The sequence below is a fragment of the Lepidochelys olivacea genome (genome assembly GCF_965140295.1).
Source record: "Lepidochelys olivacea isolate rLepOli2 genome assembly, chromosome: 9".
Classification (NCBI taxonomy): Eukaryota; Metazoa; Chordata; order Testudines; family Cheloniidae; genus Lepidochelys; species Lepidochelys olivacea.
In genome coordinates, this window is record NC_140419.1 from 100,034,235 (window position 1) to 100,052,358 (window position 18,124).

An 18,124-nucleotide genomic window follows, 5' to 3' on the forward strand; every position below is an offset into this window, starting at 1 on the left:
TTGCCCTAGCACTGTCCCTGGGCGCAGGAATGCATCCATTATACTCTTAACCAGGCTATGACTGCCGTCCTACACCTTGAAAAGAACTGCTGATTTCAGACCCCAGCCTCCATTTGCACATACTTGTGTATGCACTGCGACCCACACAGAGGTAGTATAATCCAACACCTGTATTTACAGGTATTACAGTTTGGATGTATACAATCACATGCACCAAATATCATCTGCATGCACAGCTATTAGACTCTACCCCATCTCTGCAGAGGTTAGGGCGAAGTACAATGTGCATGAGTAGGCTGAGGATGCATGGAAGTCTGGCCCTATGGTTGATGCCGTTAGCAGTGCTTGTAGAGAACATTTCCTTTGCAAATTGTTCTGTTTTTAATCTTGTCCTCGCTATCTTCATATTCAACACACTGTAAGAAAAATATTCACTGGTCTTTTTGGCCATACATCAAAATATGGGTCTGACACTATCGACAGCCCAGGGAAGATAGAATAATCTGGCTCCTGACAAGAAGATGCATGGGTGTTAATGGTGAGGAAAATCAAACCCAAGAAAATGCAAGGAAAAATAGTTGTGTACAACTTAAAACTTGTGCAACTTCCCTTTATGCCGCAGATAAAGCAAGGTCTCTCTGACCTTGGCAGCTGTACAGGGCGGTCTTTGCATAAGAATGAATTGTGCTTAATATACTGGAGGAATTGTTCAGAAACAAATACGCTTCTCTTGAGCATCAGGGATGCTGGCTTCTTGTTCCAACTGTCGTTACAATATAAAACATACAGATGTATGGGGAATGGCACAAGGGACAAGCCACTCATCTCTAGATGTTTCAATGTCTCTGTGTCCCCCATTCCTGATGCAGGATCTTGTACTGTCCTCCATGCTGCGCTTGAGCTGAACTTTTCCAGTGTGTTGGCTGAGTCCCTGTTTGTGATTTTTGAGTACAATGGTAATGTGACCTGTGTCCTTTATAATCAGGCCTCTGTGAGTTAGTTTTCATCTGATAACAGGAGAGCTGTTCTACAGGGAGCTATAGGTAACAAGGAGAGCTGACAGGAAAACAGGGCCCATATCCTCAGCAAAAATGTACTGACATCACTACTGAGGCAGCTGATATTTCAAGAGTTACAGTCCTAGGCTCTGATTTTGCAGCCCGTACGCAGATGACTCATTGAGGTCAGTGGGACTAGCTGTGCGAATCAGATTTGCAGGCTTTGGCTCCTGTTACTGTCTAGAATCCGTAGCAGTGGCCTGCCAAGCTAAGGCAGTGCCAGGATGAGTTAACATGTAGCGCTAAATCCTGCAGGGGTGGAGGGCTGTGATAAGGCAGGGCTGAGCCGTGAGAAGGGTCCTGCAGGAATTCAGGACCATCACAAACTTCCCCACTTTCTGCTCCATTTCTTTGAACTGCCTCCTCTAGCACCATGTATAGTTATAAAAACCAAACCAACCAAAAAAACCAAGCCAGACACTTCCCCATCCCACACCTCTCCCCTTGGGGAGAGGGCGGGAGAACAGATGCATCACAAATGTGAGTCACATCGCTTAATGCCCTGGTGGAAGGTGCTCTGATCCAAGGGTGACGAGTGTGGTATAAGAACCTTTATGGAAAAGAATAATGTAGCATGGGGCTCTGGGACTTACAGTTCAGTGAGAGGAAGTGAGCTGAGAGGAGCAGGCAGGTAAGCCGAGAAGAACATCATGCTGAGCATGTGTCATGAGGCATCAAGCAGGTGGGAGGTTGTTTTCTTAGAACCCTGCATGCCTGTGTGTGAGACTGACCAGTTCTCATGGCTGCCCTGCTCTCGGATTCCGCTAGGTGCAGCTCCGAAACACACGTGGGAGAGCCCCTGCGCATCACTGAACATCCCCCAAATGGCTGCAAGCCCCATCCGGACCATGCCCTATCCAGTCGAAGTATCCATGGATGTGGGATCAGGTCTTAAAGGCATATGTTGATGCAGTGCAAAGCAATCCAGAGCAAACCACACACACACACAGTAGGGAGTGGGCCCGTTGCTTCATAGAGCAGTTAGGGCTTCAGGGGTTTCTTTGCAGGTGATGAGCTGAAGGAAATAAAAAAGAGATGAAGTGAGGAGAAAACCTGATGATAAAAGCCTGGAGGATATACCAGGATAAAGTATATCCGCTTTATCCCCCAGTGGTGGTGACTCAGAATACGGGGCAGACCCACGCTTTACTATGAGCGCTGGGTCTTTAGCATGGGGGCAGAATAAGAAATATATACTAACCCTCTGCATGATACCACAAGGCTTATAAAATGAATAGACTAAATCTGCCCAGTAGCCAATGTTCCAGGCATTAATTTCTTTAAAATGTCCTGTGCATGGGACATAATGGCCTGGGATACTGATGTCATCGTATGGCTCCTGGAACCTTGAAAAATGTATATTTAGAAATCTCTGCAGTTCAGTTCATAATAGTAATAGCAACCTCCATATGGGGTGTTTGCTGAGGATTCAGTGTTAGTTGGGTTAATGGTCCTTTGTGTAACTCATCCCAGTTGGTCATTAATCCCTAAGAAATGCCCTGTGCAGCTCTTGATCATAACTGCCTAATTGTAAATCACATTTGTGTGAGCCCTAAACCTAGGCTGACCCTTCAAAAACTAAACCATTTGGTAGGGAGTGTCTGCCATGTATGCCATGTAGCAAACCTTTGCCACCTTTGAATGAAGTCTTTAAAATGTCCACAGTTGTGTATCTATGCAGATGTCATCTGATCTTTGTAAAAGTGTCTTTGTGTTCATAACCTGTAGAGGAGCTTCCTCAGTAATAAAGCCTGAAAATGGGTTAGTTAAACTCTAGCTCTTGTGTGCAAGGTCATTATTAATTTTTTAATTATGAGACTTTCTCTTGGGCATAAGGTTTAAACAGGAAATACGGATTAATAGTAAGGATTGGAAATGGGCTGAGACGGCTGCTGCTATCTCCATCTCTCTCAAAGAAAAAGACAATTGCCCAACTTTGGAGTGCGAAGACTTTAGTCTTATCTCATGCAAAATCTTCCCCCAGAGGACATTTTCTTGAGAACTAAACCATGAGCTAATACCCTGCTTGGTGTATCATGTTCGATCAGAATGTTGCGGGAGACAGTGGGCTCAGAGATTGTCCTAACAGCCAAACTCTCTCTCCGGGAGCATGAGACCTTCCCTTTTATTTAGACCCATAAAACACCAGGAGTGTTTTTTCAAGGTAAGGACTTTTGACCCAATTCACATCTTGTCCAGATGTAAATAGAAGGGGTATCATTTCCTATTCGTGTTCTCCAGGCCCCTCTTGATTGTGCAAAGCAACTTCTCAGTAAGCAGCTTTTCCAACTGGGGTATGTAAAGGGAGGGAATGTAAGATGCAAACAATGAATGAGGCTGTTTCTAAAGGACTTTTTGTCACTTTCATGCCTGTGATTGCTGTAGAGACACCCTCTTTCCCTACGGCGGCGAATGCAGCCACAGTCCAAATAAACCAAGTGATTTTTCTAGGAACTTCCAAGGTACCAAAGGAAGCAAAAGTTACAGTATAAATAGAAAGCAAAAATGTGGGTCCCCTATTCAGCCCCAGGTGATTCACCCCTCTCTCTTGAATGGCTGATATTTGTCCCTGTTCGTTTCTGCTTCTTGCCTCTGGTGTATCTCCATCCGACCCCAAAGGTGGGGATTCTTTCAGTGGGTGCTATTGGACCATGACCCTCTATAATCCCTTACGTTGAAGACTGAATCCTGACCTGCTTCAGCCAGGCCTCTCTGATTTAGATTTTTCTGTAGAGAAGGCTCCTCCTTCCCTTCCCAGAGACCTCCCACCCATTCCGAATTTCAGTCTGCTGTGCCCTGGACCCCTCTACAATTTATTGCTCACGGTGTCAGGGGTGACCTCGACACTAAACTGTATTAACTCCTGAGCAGATATCCTCCAAGAGGGATGGGATGATGCCTGTCCCTCCCCAGTATGCTCCCATCCCCAGCCTGAATGAGCATGTGCAGATATTATTGCACAGTCCTTCACCACATCTAGGGACAAAATAATGAGGAAAACAGAGGAGGAGCTCGCAGCTGTTTGTTCAGTTGCTTCTGTTCCCCTAAATTCCCTAATCTGAACCTCCGGCCCCACCCCTGTATTAACAATCTCCTAACCTCATTGTGCTTGCTGTGCAGGAGGCCATCTTTACTGCCTCCGATTTTCTTTCTAGAGCTGCCCTGACTGTGTCAGAGGACTCTGCACTTCTGGTGCCGATCATAAGGGGAAGTTCCTTGCCAGCCTGTCTTTAGCAGATACGGGCTCTGGGTCACTTCCGTATGGCCCCTCCTTCCATAACGGCCACATTACTACCACAGTGCCTGTTCTGGGGTCAAGATAGCAGTGTGCGCTAGCTAAAGACACGCTGTCTTAGGTGCCAGGGCTGTTCTTCCTGAATCTAGTGTATGGAACAACTTGCTTCCTGCTGTTTGTTAACCCGTAAAACACAACTAGACTTAATTCTTTGTGTTCCTTATCCTTTATGTGGCTGTTCTATTAAGTGGGGTTGAGTTTGTGTTTCATCTTGGGGATAGACCCTGCCTCTCTTCTCAGGTTGAGTAGCGTTTTAGTCCATGGGGCAGATTCTCAGCTGGGGTGAATTAATAGAGCTATGACAATTTACCTCCCGCTGAGATCTGCCCCCAGGAATGGCTTTAAGCTGTCATCTCTCACACTTTGGTGCCAATCAGATCTGCTGGTGTTGGGGAATAGATCATAGCTTGCTTGCTCTCGGTTAGGAAGAGATTTTCACCCCTTCCCTATCGTCCTTCCCTTTCTCATTTCGCTTTTCCCTGCTTTCTATGCAGATTTTCCTTTGTTCTGTTTTTTCTTTCCACATCCTCCCAATCTCATTCTGATCAGTTGTTTCTCACTCCCTCATTGTTGGGGGTGTCTCATTTCGGTTTGACAGACAGTCTTTATTTAGGCTTAACCAGGGACTCAACCCTTTTCACTACCACATCACTGGCTGCTCCTTCCTAAGGCCCTGTCTCAGTAAAGCACTTAAGCCTGTCTTTAAGTCCCATGGAAGTCAGTGGAATCCAGGTGTAGTCTCTTCTCCAGTTTGCTGTTCTTATTTTTGCAACCTTTACTCTTGACAGTGGCCTATACTATTGGGAATGGAATTCCATTAATCCACAAAAGCATAGACATCCCAATCCCTGAAAGCTCCTAACCACGTAGGGCAGGATTGGGTTTAGGAAGAGAGAGAGCGTTGTCCACTGATTAGCAGCAGGGACTGGGCGACAGGGCCCCTATGGAATATTCCCACCTTTGCATTTAATGTCTGTCTACCTGCTCATCCACTGGTCAGGCTTGTATGTTAATAATTTATCTACCTGACAGAGGGCTCATGAGATTTCTTTCTTTTTTTTAATCAATCAGTGTTCAGTGAAGGGGTTGCAGATTGTTGGATGAAATTGCCCTTGCAGTTGTCACTGTAATCAGCACCCCATCTGAGCAGTGCTCCAGCTGCCAGCATTGTGAATCAAAAGGAGCGTGCATTCTGGGCCAGGCCTCCCAACCTCCACCACACCAAACACAGTTTCTTGGCATCTCTCTTCCACACTCACCTGCAACGTCTCCTTGAGGCATGCCCCGCGATCACACTCAGCCTTTTCCAGGCCCAGCTCCCAAATGCTCATGCAGGCATTCCATGAAATGTCTGCCCCTGATGGCAGTCGACCCCACGCTGACATACCCCTGTCTGCCCCAGCAACTCTCTTACCACTGGCAGTGCAGTGTTGGCTAAATATCCTGCTCCAATGCTGCCTCTGATATAGAGGAAATACAAGGTGTCAATCCCTGTCATGCTGAAACACGATGCATATATCAATCCCATGTGATTAAAATCCCTTCCTTTTTATTTTAAGTGTGTGTAACACTATCATTCATACCATTTTAATTTACTCTGCTATGGTGTGTCAGATACTTCATTTTTTGTTTAAATAAGACAGGACCCCTACATTTTGGTGACTTAAACTCCCCGTCTCCCATGCCCCCTTTTGATCTTTAGGCTAATAGCCACACTACTTCTAGTATAATCCCTATGGCTGTTGTTACATCTGCCATTTAGTCTTTCCCCAGGTACCACTTTGCTATTCTTTGCTATTTCCCCAGGTACCACTTTGCTATTTCTTTGCTATTCTTTGACTCTTTAGCTGCTGATTTCATTCAGTTCATTGTTGCTGAAAATAAACTTACAGGACCAATCTTTCAAACACAGTTGCACATGCTAAAATGTGCTTATACCCATTACTTCTTCAGGATCCCACTTTTAAATAGCATTCTTATTCTAAAAATAAAATTCAGTGAAGTTTCCGCCAGTTATTGTACCCTGTTATTGATATTTGTTAGTTTCTAGCACACATTTACATTGAACCCCTGTTAGCACTGAAATCAAAACAAGAGCATGGGACTTCCTCTGGAAAAAACATACATCTACATTGCAGGCAATTGTAAGAAGCCAAGTTTCCACTACTGAATTTGTACTGTGTATGTGTTCTCTAGCACACATTTAGTAAGTAATTTGGCCTTCACGCTTAGCGGAATTTCAAACAATTTACTTTATATCTTACTTGATTCTTTCCCTCTTCATAGAAGTGAAGAGCTTCCATATTCTTCGAAGTAGCAACATGCTGAGTAGCCTGGGTTATCCAAATAAGATCATTTTTCAGACTCCCAGCTAAATAATTTTTGAGGGTTCTGTGTGTGCATGTGTGTACCCTACATACATGCTAATGGTATCCAGGTGATACATGGCTGAGCTGTCTCATAAATTACATCTGTCATGGCCCTTTGGTTGCTTCACCTGCAGTCTGCCCACAATCTCTTCCTCCAGGCTTTCTTCCAACATTTCAAACTGCAGCCAATTTACAAATAATCAGTTGCCTTCTCCCCTGCCCAGATTCCACCTCTCCAAAAATAAAATAAAATAAAAAATAATGTAGCTCTGAAGTGAAGAATGGTCAGGGACAACAAATGGGGAGTGAGGAAGGAGAAGTGGAGAGACAGCGAGAAAGTCCTCAGTATGATGGTAGAAACGTGCCTTTCGTGCAAGGATCCAAAGCATATCAAAAGCATACATTTAGTTAGGCCTCTCAGCACCTAGGGCAGGCATGTAAGTATTTGCAAACCCATTTTAGAGATGAGTGAGAGAAGAGCCAGGAGGAGAATCCAGGATTCCTGGCTCCCGGCCTGCTGTAACCATGAGGCACAGTCCTGTGGGCAGTTAAGGTGCCAGACATCTTCCAATGACATGGTGTTTGATCATTTTCAGGTGTTTTTTCCATTTTTTGTTCACGCTTTAATACTGGCTTTGGTGAGTTAATTTTGATGAAGAACTAGTCTAATATGGATTTGCACCCATGCAGTTACCTAAAACGTATTGGAAAGAGGGGGGTGGGAGTGGGGGAGAAGGGAATCGCGGGAAGGGCACCGTTGATTTGTGTTTACACCTACTGGCTTAGCCTGCTGGTTTGACTGAATCGATGGTTGGCGTGCAGAAAGTCCGATGTTTTCTGACATGTTGAAAAGCATAAATGGGAAATTGGAAGTAATTCTGGTCGCCCTGGCTGCCATGAAGAGGACATTTGGAAACCTTCACATTACAACTGCAGGAGGACAAGAAGAAAATTAAAGATCTGGAGATTTTTAGTTGATATAGATCAATGATTCAAAGGCATTAGCAGGAACACGAAGGATTTTCAGTCTCTGGACACTTGATGCATACACCTGGTGGACAGCTGTAGAATAATAATAAATGATCTGCTGGGTGTGTCTCAAAGCACATGGAAGCAGAAGAGACTGAAATATTGCTTTCAGCTGGCTTATGAAATGCCTTGAGATAGATAGCCTTGATTTCCCTTTCCACTGTACTGCTGCATGCTGCCACCCTGGCCATGCGAAGGAGACAGCAACAGTGTGACCGGCAGAATATGCCGCGTTTGGCACGAGAAGTGCAGTTCTGGAACTGGCATTGAAGCTGTAGGAGCTTTTGGCAACTCCCTTGCCCGTATCACAGCACAGATTTAGTTGGGGGTCGGTCCTGCTTTGAGCAGGGGGTGGGACTAGATGACCTCCTGGGGTCCCTTCCAACCCTGAGATTCAATGATTCTATGACCACTTTGCTTCAGCAGGGGAAGGTGTTTATGACTGTTGAAGTGAGAATGAATTGTTGGGCCTGGCTTTCCTGTTGGAGGCTGTTGAATTAATGATTGGGTTGGAAGGCAAATGTGTGTGTCACCTAAAATTGTAATGACTGTGCGGTATGAAAGAGGGACATCTCTATGGGGCTTATATAGCATTGAGTGCCTCACACTCAGTGGGAGTGGATTTTATCCTCCCAGTAACTTAGGGAGAGAGGCGAATATTATCCCATTTTACAGAACTGGGACTCAGAGAAGACTAAGTGACTTGCCTATGGTCATGCAGTAGCCAGGAATTGAACCCAGGTTTCTTGAGTCTTAGTTCTGTATCTAGCCACTAGACCATCCATCCCACCCAACGAGCTTCCCTGGGACGATTTGTGTATGTAAAGTTATCCACATGCTTAAGTCTTTCAGGCTTGGGGGCTGTCAATGGACTTACTCTGGATTTACGCTAGATGGAAGAATTGGAAGAATGAGGAGAGGCTGAGGGAGCTGGGATTGTTTAGCCTGCAGAAGAGAAGAATGAGGGGGGATTTGATAGCTGCTTTCAACTACCTGAAAGGGGGTTCCAAAGAGGATGGCTCTAGACTGTTCTCAATGGTAGCAGATGACAGAACGAGGAGTAATGGTCTCAAGTTGCAGTGGGGGAGGTTTAGATTGGATATTAGGAAAAACTTTTTCACTAAGAGGGTGGTGAAACACTGGAATGCGTTACCTAGGGAGGTGGTAGAATCTCCTTCCTTAGAGGTTTTTAAGGTCAGGCTTGACAAAGCCCTGGCTGGGATGATTTAACTGGGAATTGGTCCTGCTTTGAGCAGGGGGTTGGACTAGATGACCTTCTGGGGTCCCTTCCAACCCTGATATTCTATGATTCTATGGTCATTTCTTTGTCACTGAGAATTAGCAAATTAAGCTGTTTCCATATACCAACCTGTTAATTGGCAAGAATTAAGGACAACAGGATGAAGTCTGGTCATGGCATCTTGGGCGTGGCAGTTATTTTCCCAACCTTGCAGGCATCAGGAGAGATCTCCCTATGCTCTAGAGCAGGGGAAGCTGGCTGCCAGGCTGTACTGCTGCAGGCCACTGACCTTCTGTACTCACCGATAGGTAGATGGTGTTGGCTCTCTGACTTATTGTGAGGTTTGGATCCGCCTGGTGCCTTTGTTTGTTTAATTCAGAAGATTTTACAAAGAATTTTGGACTTCTTTTTACTATAGGGGATTTATTTTCCCTCTGTTGCACAAGCCCGCCCCGGGGGGTGTTATGGGACTGGGGTGAGGTGGCTTCAGTCAGTACCTCCTGTTTAATGAGTCCTGAATTCTCCCACAAATATGGTTTCCCTCTGGGTGCTTTGGTTTTCAGCATATCCCATGGAGCGTTATAGAGTGGTTCTTTCAGTTATTGTGCATGACTCCTCACTTTTAACACATCCCGTACCTAGGATGGATTTGAATGTGATGAAAAGACTTTGGAGACATGCCCCATGAGACAGGGACAGTTACTGTCTGGACCAGAGAAATGGCTCTGGGACAGCAGCTTTGTATGCTGGTGTTATACATCTGTACCAGCTGTTTTGCTGCTAAGTTGCTTATTACTTATCCAAAACCTCAGTACAAAGAATGTTGAAGAGACAAACTATTTTTATTTTTCTCTGAATTCTTCCAGCCAAGAAAGAATTCAATACAATTTCCAAATCCCTCTCTACTCCTCCAAAGGGACTGTTTACAGTTGTTCGTTATGAGGTAAGATTTGCGTGGTAAACAAACTACAGTGTCTGTGGATATTTTCAGTAGATGCACAACAGTGTTAGACATGATGGATTAAATTCATCACTGTTGTAAATCAATTGAAGGAAAATACGTTTACAGCAGGGATCAATTTGGCTCAGCTGTTCTTGAAAGGTTAGTTTCCTGAACACCACACCTTTATAAAGGGACATACTCTTCCCTAGTCGGGGAAAGCCCACACTGGGGCCAGCTAGCTACACGTCCAGCTTGAACAGGCTGTATTTCTGTCAAACCATTCTATCAGGCAAGGGAGGAGAGTCACTAACCCCACCGATGTCATGAGAGCAGGGTCCTTTGTTCAGGGGCTCAACACAGCTCCCGGTGGCACTCTGCAGCATGCTTCCAGCAGCAGCCCCAGGAGAGGAATTTCAGTGCGCTAAAGGGCCAGCCAGCCACAAGGGATGATGTTGCCAAATTGAATGTCAAAATCTGCAGGGCAATCTCACAGTTCTGAGGGGAGATGCTGCTATGGGGAATGGTTCTTCCTGGGCCTGCTTCCCATTCACCCAGACCCCCTTCCCATCTTGGACACTGTGCAGCTTGGATGCAGGAGCTTCTGTGGTCTTGGGCAGAGGGACAATAACAGGACAAAATCAAGGCAGTTTTAGGGACCTTTGAAATCTTTGTTTGCCCTCTAATCTCCTTCTCCTCCCAAGATTTTCTCCCTCCTGCAGGATCAGCTGCAAAGAGATCTCAGTCCTTCCGTTTGCCTGTTTCAGTAATCTCTGCTGTGAATCATTACACCTGATCTTTCTCTGAAATCCTTTTTGCTGCCATAGAAGCATGTTAAAGGAATTCCCCACAAACACACACTGTATGAGCAAGGACTGTGGGCGTTTCTCGCAATGCTCAAGCACTGAGCAGGAATAATCAGATTATGTGGGGTACATCCACTTGATCCTATTTCCTGGGATTACGGGGGTGTGAGCATTGGTGGGCATTGGTCTTTCCCATCCCCTGTGTGAGTTTGTTTAAACAATCAGAGTTACGTGCATGAGACACACTGTGCAGGGGAATGATGAAATGGAATGGGAATCCACCAAGAAGCAGGTTTGGTGAGGGGGTCTTTGGCAGCTGTGCAGGGCGGCAGCTGTGCAGGGCAGCATCTGCATCTGTTTCCACGGGCAGAGGAAGGGAATCCTGCATGTGGGTAGCCGCACCGGCCTTTACGCCTACTGCTCTCCCAGGAAGCCCAGACTTTGCGGAGCATACCTACTATACAAAGCGTGTGGGCAACTCATAGTGGGTATCCTACACATGTGTGGGTTCCGTCCAGCTACTTGGGAGCGATTGTGGGACCGTTTAGCAGCCTGATCAGCAAATCTGTCCTCCAACAAATAGTCCTGATTTGAGTGAATAATCTCATTCCGGGTGACAGCTCCTCATGTGAGGAGGGGACTGGAGCATTGGGTCGGGTGTTAAGGAAGCCCTCAGAAGGCCTATCAAAACAGTTGACTGCGGGAAACCCTAAAGGGAAAGAATGAAAACATTGGTCTATTTTTTTTCTTTCTTGTAATAAACTTATTTAACAAACCCTGGAAATTCTGTCAAAACAACAGCCAAAAGAGCTGTAGTTACATCGCCTCCATAGGACCCAATAGTGGGTCCAGTACTCCCGTGGATTCTGTGTGTATATGTGTGCTGCAGCGTTCACAGCTTGTCCTGCACCCTCCTCATCCTCCTGCCTAGCCAGGCTCAGTACATGCGTTCAGAAACGACCTTCCCCCACAGGCCCACAGAAACAAATCTTCTCTCAAATATTTTCACAGAGACGTGATCAGCAGCTGGCAACCGTTAGCCGATATTTTAAAAGCCATAATGTGTTACAGAAATGTTGCCAGTTGATAACTTTACTTTTATATTTATATAAAATAGTGAAGGACCAATTCAATAAATATAAAAGTAAGGTTATCAACTAGCAACATATCTGTAATACAGTATGGCTTTTAAAGTATCAGCTAACGCTCGCCAGCTGCTGATCACGTCTCTGTGAAAATATTTGAGAGAAGATTTGTTTCTGTGGGCTTATGGGGGAAGGTCCCTTTTGAACACATGTACTGAGCCTGGCTAGGCAGGAGGATGAGGAGGGTGCAGGACAAGCTGTGAACGCCGCATCTGGCCAGGCCATTGGATCACAGTCGGCAGTGTGGAGTTCTGGATTTTGGAAGCAAAAAAGACCTGTCCAACTTTTACACCCCACCCCCACCACCTTACAGAGTTGGTAATGCTCAGGGTTCACTTCTGCTCCGCATTAAACAGCTACAGCGACATGACAAAACAGGATAGATTTTGTGGGCTGCATCCTGCGCTGTCATGTCACTGTGGCTGTTTACTGCAGGTTGGAAATGGATCCAGAATATTTGCATTTTCTGTAAGGGGGTAAATAAAATTCCCCAGGGTTTTTCTCCCATCTGTGTTGGAATCCCCCTGCCCCTGGTTTTGCTACATCCACTGTTAGGTTGTGCAGCTGCCGCCTTTCCCGCTGTGGAGGAGGAGGAGGCCCGTAAGGTCTCCTTTGATCCTGTCAGCACCACTATAGTCTGTAGGAGGGCACATGGGTGAGTCATGCCTTGTGTCTCCATCTTTTCCAGGGCTTCAGCGCACAGCTCCCGTGGCTCTCCCAGTCGGGGTGAATGCAAGAGTGCTGCACGCATGTGGAGCGTTAGCCAGGCCTTTATTCAGTAGTTTCTGAAATGCATGATGCAATATGGAGCATTGTCCTTTTGCTCTGAGGAAATGGAAAACTTTCCCCGTGTTGCTATGTACAAAAAGTTCATGCCCAGGTGACCCACATTTTTGAAAGTGGCTACCTAAATTGGAGGCACAAGTGTGCATGCAAAACAGGCAACTCCATGCTGTAGTAGCTGTTTGCATGTTCAGATGTGGAGTTTTCACATCCAAATGCCTGTGTGGCACACACTGTTTAGGTGAGCACATGTGTAAATAGGCCTATATCCCACTAATGAGACTTTTTCTGCCACAGTGTTTTATTTCTCTTACTTGGCCTGTTTTTAGCATGCTGAAAGCTGGGGGCTAGATTTGACTCTCTGGCACATAGTATGATCCATGGTGATTCATAGCCCCCAACATCTGCGATTAGACCCTGAACGAACACTTTCCAAGCATGTCCAGGAAAGAGAAATTGCAAATCTGTTCCTTTTTATGGGTAGCTGAGCTAAAGAACAAAAGAGGTTTTTATTTCTTTCTAGCTGCTAAGATCTACCTTAAATTAAGTAAACTGTTCCCTGAGGGAGAAAGTGTCCAGGTACAGAATGTTCGTAAAGGAAATATTCCAAGTGTCTATCAAGCCCTTAAAGTGTTTGCTTTAACAGAATAAAGGCTTGGGTTCAAATAGATTTTCTGATTTAAAAGAAAAAAAATGTCTGGAAGGTGATGGAAAATAAATTGACCTCCTTGGGATGGAGCCTGCAGCCCCTCCTGTACGTGGACAAAAAGTAGGCACTATTAAAAAGCCAACCATCGGCATTATTCTTTACTAAGCACAGGAGCAAATGATGTTAATTGCTGGTGCAGTGCTCCTGCATGCGAATAGTTGGTACTGCAACCACACTAGAGACCATGGGAATTTCATATTCATGAGAACTGTGGGGAGCCTAAGTCCCAACTCAGCAAAACATCTGAGCATATGCTTTAATGCTGTGTTGAATTGGTCCTTCACTATTAAAGCCACAGATTTCCCTTCTCTTTTTGTGTGGCTTCTTTTCACTGGTATTCATTGATACTGCTTCAGACTCTTTACTTTAAAGGGTGGGGGGTTTAAAGACTCAGGCGTGTAGGGAAGGTTCTCAACCTTTTCTCATTTGTGGACAACTACAAAATTTTCCGTGGCGGTGCGGACCGCTTTGGAAATCTGTTGTCTGTATCTATAGTTGAATTCTGTTCAGTCAGTTTTCAGTCTAGGTCTTTCGTGGGCCCATTAGACATGGTCTGTAGACCCCTCAGGGACCCCAAATCAAATAGGTCAGTTTACAAATAAAAAGGAGGGTTTTCCCCTACACATGTCGAAACTACTATCTCACTCTGGAATCTGTGTAAATCTGGATTCTCTCCTTCTCATCCATCACTGTCAATAATTTCAGTAACAAGATTCTCCAGGTCAAACCCTGGCTTTTGTTCCCGTTGAGGGCTCCTAGGGATGTCCAGGTGTGCAGAGGAAGGTAGAATTTTACCTGCACTGCTTTTACTACTGATGAGGGTGTGTGAGAAAGGAAGGACCCAGTTTGGGACCCAGATTGCGGTTGTTGGGGGATGTGTAAATTCCAGTGGATTTTGGTTTGGTTGGGGGAGGGAGGGGGAAGAGGTAGGTGTCCCACCCCTAGAAAATAACTATCCAGGACGTTTGTGTGTGTTGTTTTCCTCCATTTTTAAAGTGTCTGTGTCCCATGAAGCATTTACATGAGCATTAGATTTATTTGGAAAGTTTTTGGTACTGGAAATGTTAAACTCTAATTTCAGCCTGTGAATGAAAAGTTTAACTGTTCTAAAATGTTAAAAAGGAAGGGCCCTGAGAGCACCAAGGTTCTTGTTTATACCTGGTAGAAAATGTTCAGATATAATTCCCGAAGTGTCTGGCAGCCAAGAGGGAAATAGGGAGTGGGCAAAATTGCTGCTTATTTATTTAGATTTAACATTTTTAAAAGAACAGCCATACAAAAGCTCTGCTGGAAGCTGGACTTTCAGTAACAACATCAGTGATTCAACAATGTGACCATTTACTGGAATCAACAAAAGACGGGACAGCTGAACTGGGAATTTTGTCAATTTTTAAAAGCATTGCTCCACCCAGATCAGAATCCATCAAGTGTGGTGTTAACCCATTCAGATTGCTTTGATCCAAACTTTAATTGAAGGAAAACCCACTAAGTTGGTAAAAGACTTTTGCTGTCTAAAATAGAATCGGGACTCGGTTATTATGTTCTGGTATCTCACTTAAAGCTATTCATTCATTTTGGACAAGATTGGGGATTAAATATGCTTGCACAGTGAATCACACTGTGTGTGTGTTGAGTTTCATTTCATAAAGCTTTAATGTGTTTTCTTTCCACCAGTGGGTGTGTGTTTTTCTGTTGATGGGAAATCACAACAGTCCTGGTTTATAGGACCCGCAGTTAGGATAAAAGGGCTTTTTACGTGTAAACTGAGCAATGTGACCTGGAAATCACTGGGATACAATAAATAAGGAACCCCACCATGCTGTTTTACTGAGTCATTTTTGAGAGCAGAACCACCTTTGAAAGAGTATCATTGATACATGGGAGCTGGTTGAATCAACCTGTCACTTACATTACTATCTGTGTGTGCACTCTGCTGTCAGGAAACATGCACATGAGTTGGCATCCATCAGAAGTGTGTGTATGTATGTATGTATATATCACTGAAAAGGGATCACTGACAGGGAGCATAGCAAGAATTGGACCACGGAGCAAGTATGTTCCTGCCTGCTCTCCGTCCTCACGTTACCTCAAATGGCCAGTGCATACTAATCCTGCCAAAGACTTCTTTGACACGGCTGTCACTCAGTGGACTGATCCTGGTCCCACTGACTTCAGTGGCTGCAAAATTGGGCCCTTTGATTTCCACAGCAAGCCCATAACCTCCTGTATTACAGGCAGTCGTGATCTGTTGCTGGGCCAGGCATTACGTTCTGTGGTTCTAGGTTGCTGAAGGAGGAAAGGCAATTACTTTCTGCTGACATTCTGTTGAATCACAGAATAACAGTTGGAAGGGACCTCTGGAGGCCATCTAGTCCAACCCCCTGCCCAGAGCAGGACCAATCCCAACTAAATCATCCCAGCCAGGGCTTTGTCAAGCCTGACCTTAAAAACTTCTAAGGAAGCGGGGGGGGCTAAATTGTTCCATTTGGTAGCCCGGGATATAGGTCCTGCCAGACAGACGTGGCATGTTTTGCAGCAGCTCCAGACCAGTTTAGAAGAAAGCTTCTCCCCCTTTACTCAACTTCCCACAAGCATAACATTAACAAAAGCAATATTTTGTGACCCTCCTTTATAACTTCGTTCTACTGAGCTTTTGGGGGGAAAGGGGGCAGTTTTGTTCCTCTTATTTGAAATAGATGGGAGAATGAACAGTCAGTATCAAAACTGTGGTAATACACAGAACCGGAAAAATGTGGAAACTGCTGTAAGCAAAATGTATGCTGCTGAGAATTGAATTATGGGGAAAGAGCCATACTTTTATGCTGTCAGCAGTGGGGCTTGTTGAACTTTTCTTTCCCCTTTGGTTTTATTTGAGTCTCATGGCACCAGTATAAAATCCTCAGCGTGATGTTAGAACACAGGTTTTAGATTTTTCCCTATGGCTAAAATGGACAGGGATCTATATTGTTGGGAGGGGAAATCTGCAACAATCTAACCATTGACAGAACTGGCAAGTTATGTCTGTGATTACTTGTATGAGTTAGGATTCCCTACATCTTTGGGCTGTGATCTTGTGAAATCATGCAAGCGTAAACTGGGTTGGGACTGTTCTGTACTTGTAAGCCTCTCATCCAAAATAAACCTAGGAAGTAGTGTGGGTGATTTAGGCCCTGGTTTAGCAAAACATTTAAGCATCTTTTACTTCAATGGGACTACTTTCATGATTAAAGTTAAGCATGTGCTTCTGTGCTTTTCTGAGTCAGTAACAGTGATGCCCCAGCAAGGTGTGTCTGGGGGCATTGCACTGCTGGATTGTTCACATGTAAGAGAGAATCTGTGTGTGTGTATAAATGATTCTGTACTGGAACTGGTTGGGGGGGAAGCAAACATTTTTAATATTAATATTTCATAGGATATTCTTGATGAAAAACAAAACTATAATGGAAAAATGCCAACCACCTCCAATATTCTATATTAGACCTATAGGAGAGAGAAAGGGAGAGCACATAGTTTGTCACATGCTTTGAGACTTTTCAGGATGAGAGGAGCCCTGTAACTGGCAGATGGTAGTTAATTGTTACACATTCACACTAAATGGTATATAACGGGTTTGGGCCCATAACATTCAGGCTCAAAGAAACAGACCCTCGTTTCCAGTGGAGCGTAAAGCTTTGGAATATGGCCCTCTTCACTAGAAAGTTGTATTTCAGTCTGCTAGGAGTAATTCCTACAAGCGTTCCACCTAATCCCCACCCATTCTCGACCTGTGCTAGCTCGTTTTAGGAGCTGCACCCAGCTTGTTCCAAGCTGTCTGTGGAGGTATATCTATGTACTTTCATACATATGCCCTGTAAAGGAGGATTGAGAGGCTGGACATAAGTGAACCAGATTCAAACACAAAATTGCCCTGCCTACAAAATCAGGATCAGTTTAGCAGCAGTCCCTCTGTTCCTGACTAAGCCCAGAAGACACTGGGCCAGTTCTGCTTTCTTCCCCCTCCCCTTCAGAGATTAAATCATGTCTGGTAAATTTGGCATTCACTGTCTCTGTTCTCTGCCTGATACCCGAAAACGAGACGTCCTTCTGGCACTATAGACTGTTCCACTGATGCAAGACTGCGTAAGAGTCCACGTGCTTTTGCATGACTCTCTCTCTCTCTCACTCTTGCAAATCTGTGACTTTAATTGGTTCAGCACATACTTGGAATTTACTTTGCACAATTTTAGTTTTTTAGTGTAAAAAAACAAAAATGTAATGACAGTGCTTTCTCCAGACACCTGGAGTGCATTTTCAATTATGTTAAAATGTATAAATTGCTAACAAATGTAGTTCTGATAACATATCTACAATATAGGAAGAATTTAAATGTCCATTTCTTGCAATGTGAGGTCCCAGTCCTGCATACACTTACGTATGTGCATACTTTTGCTCACGTGAGTAGATCTACATGCATGTATATGTTTGCAGGATTGGACCCTTATGTTTTGCAAAAAGAGGTGGATTTCAGAAACCTTGAACCAACTTAATCCTGTCAGGCTCCGTTAGCTGCCTCTAATATAAATGTGGGAAACTCCAGGAATGGCTTAACATGTTACCCCCCACAAAGAAAATCAGTGATAGAAAGTTATGGACAATCATTTATTGTCCAACATGCTGAAGATGCTGGAAACTGACTAACTACAATAATTGAAACCTCCTTCAGCCTTTCCGTAAAACACAGTTGTTAACAATGAGTTAATTTTTTTTCTGC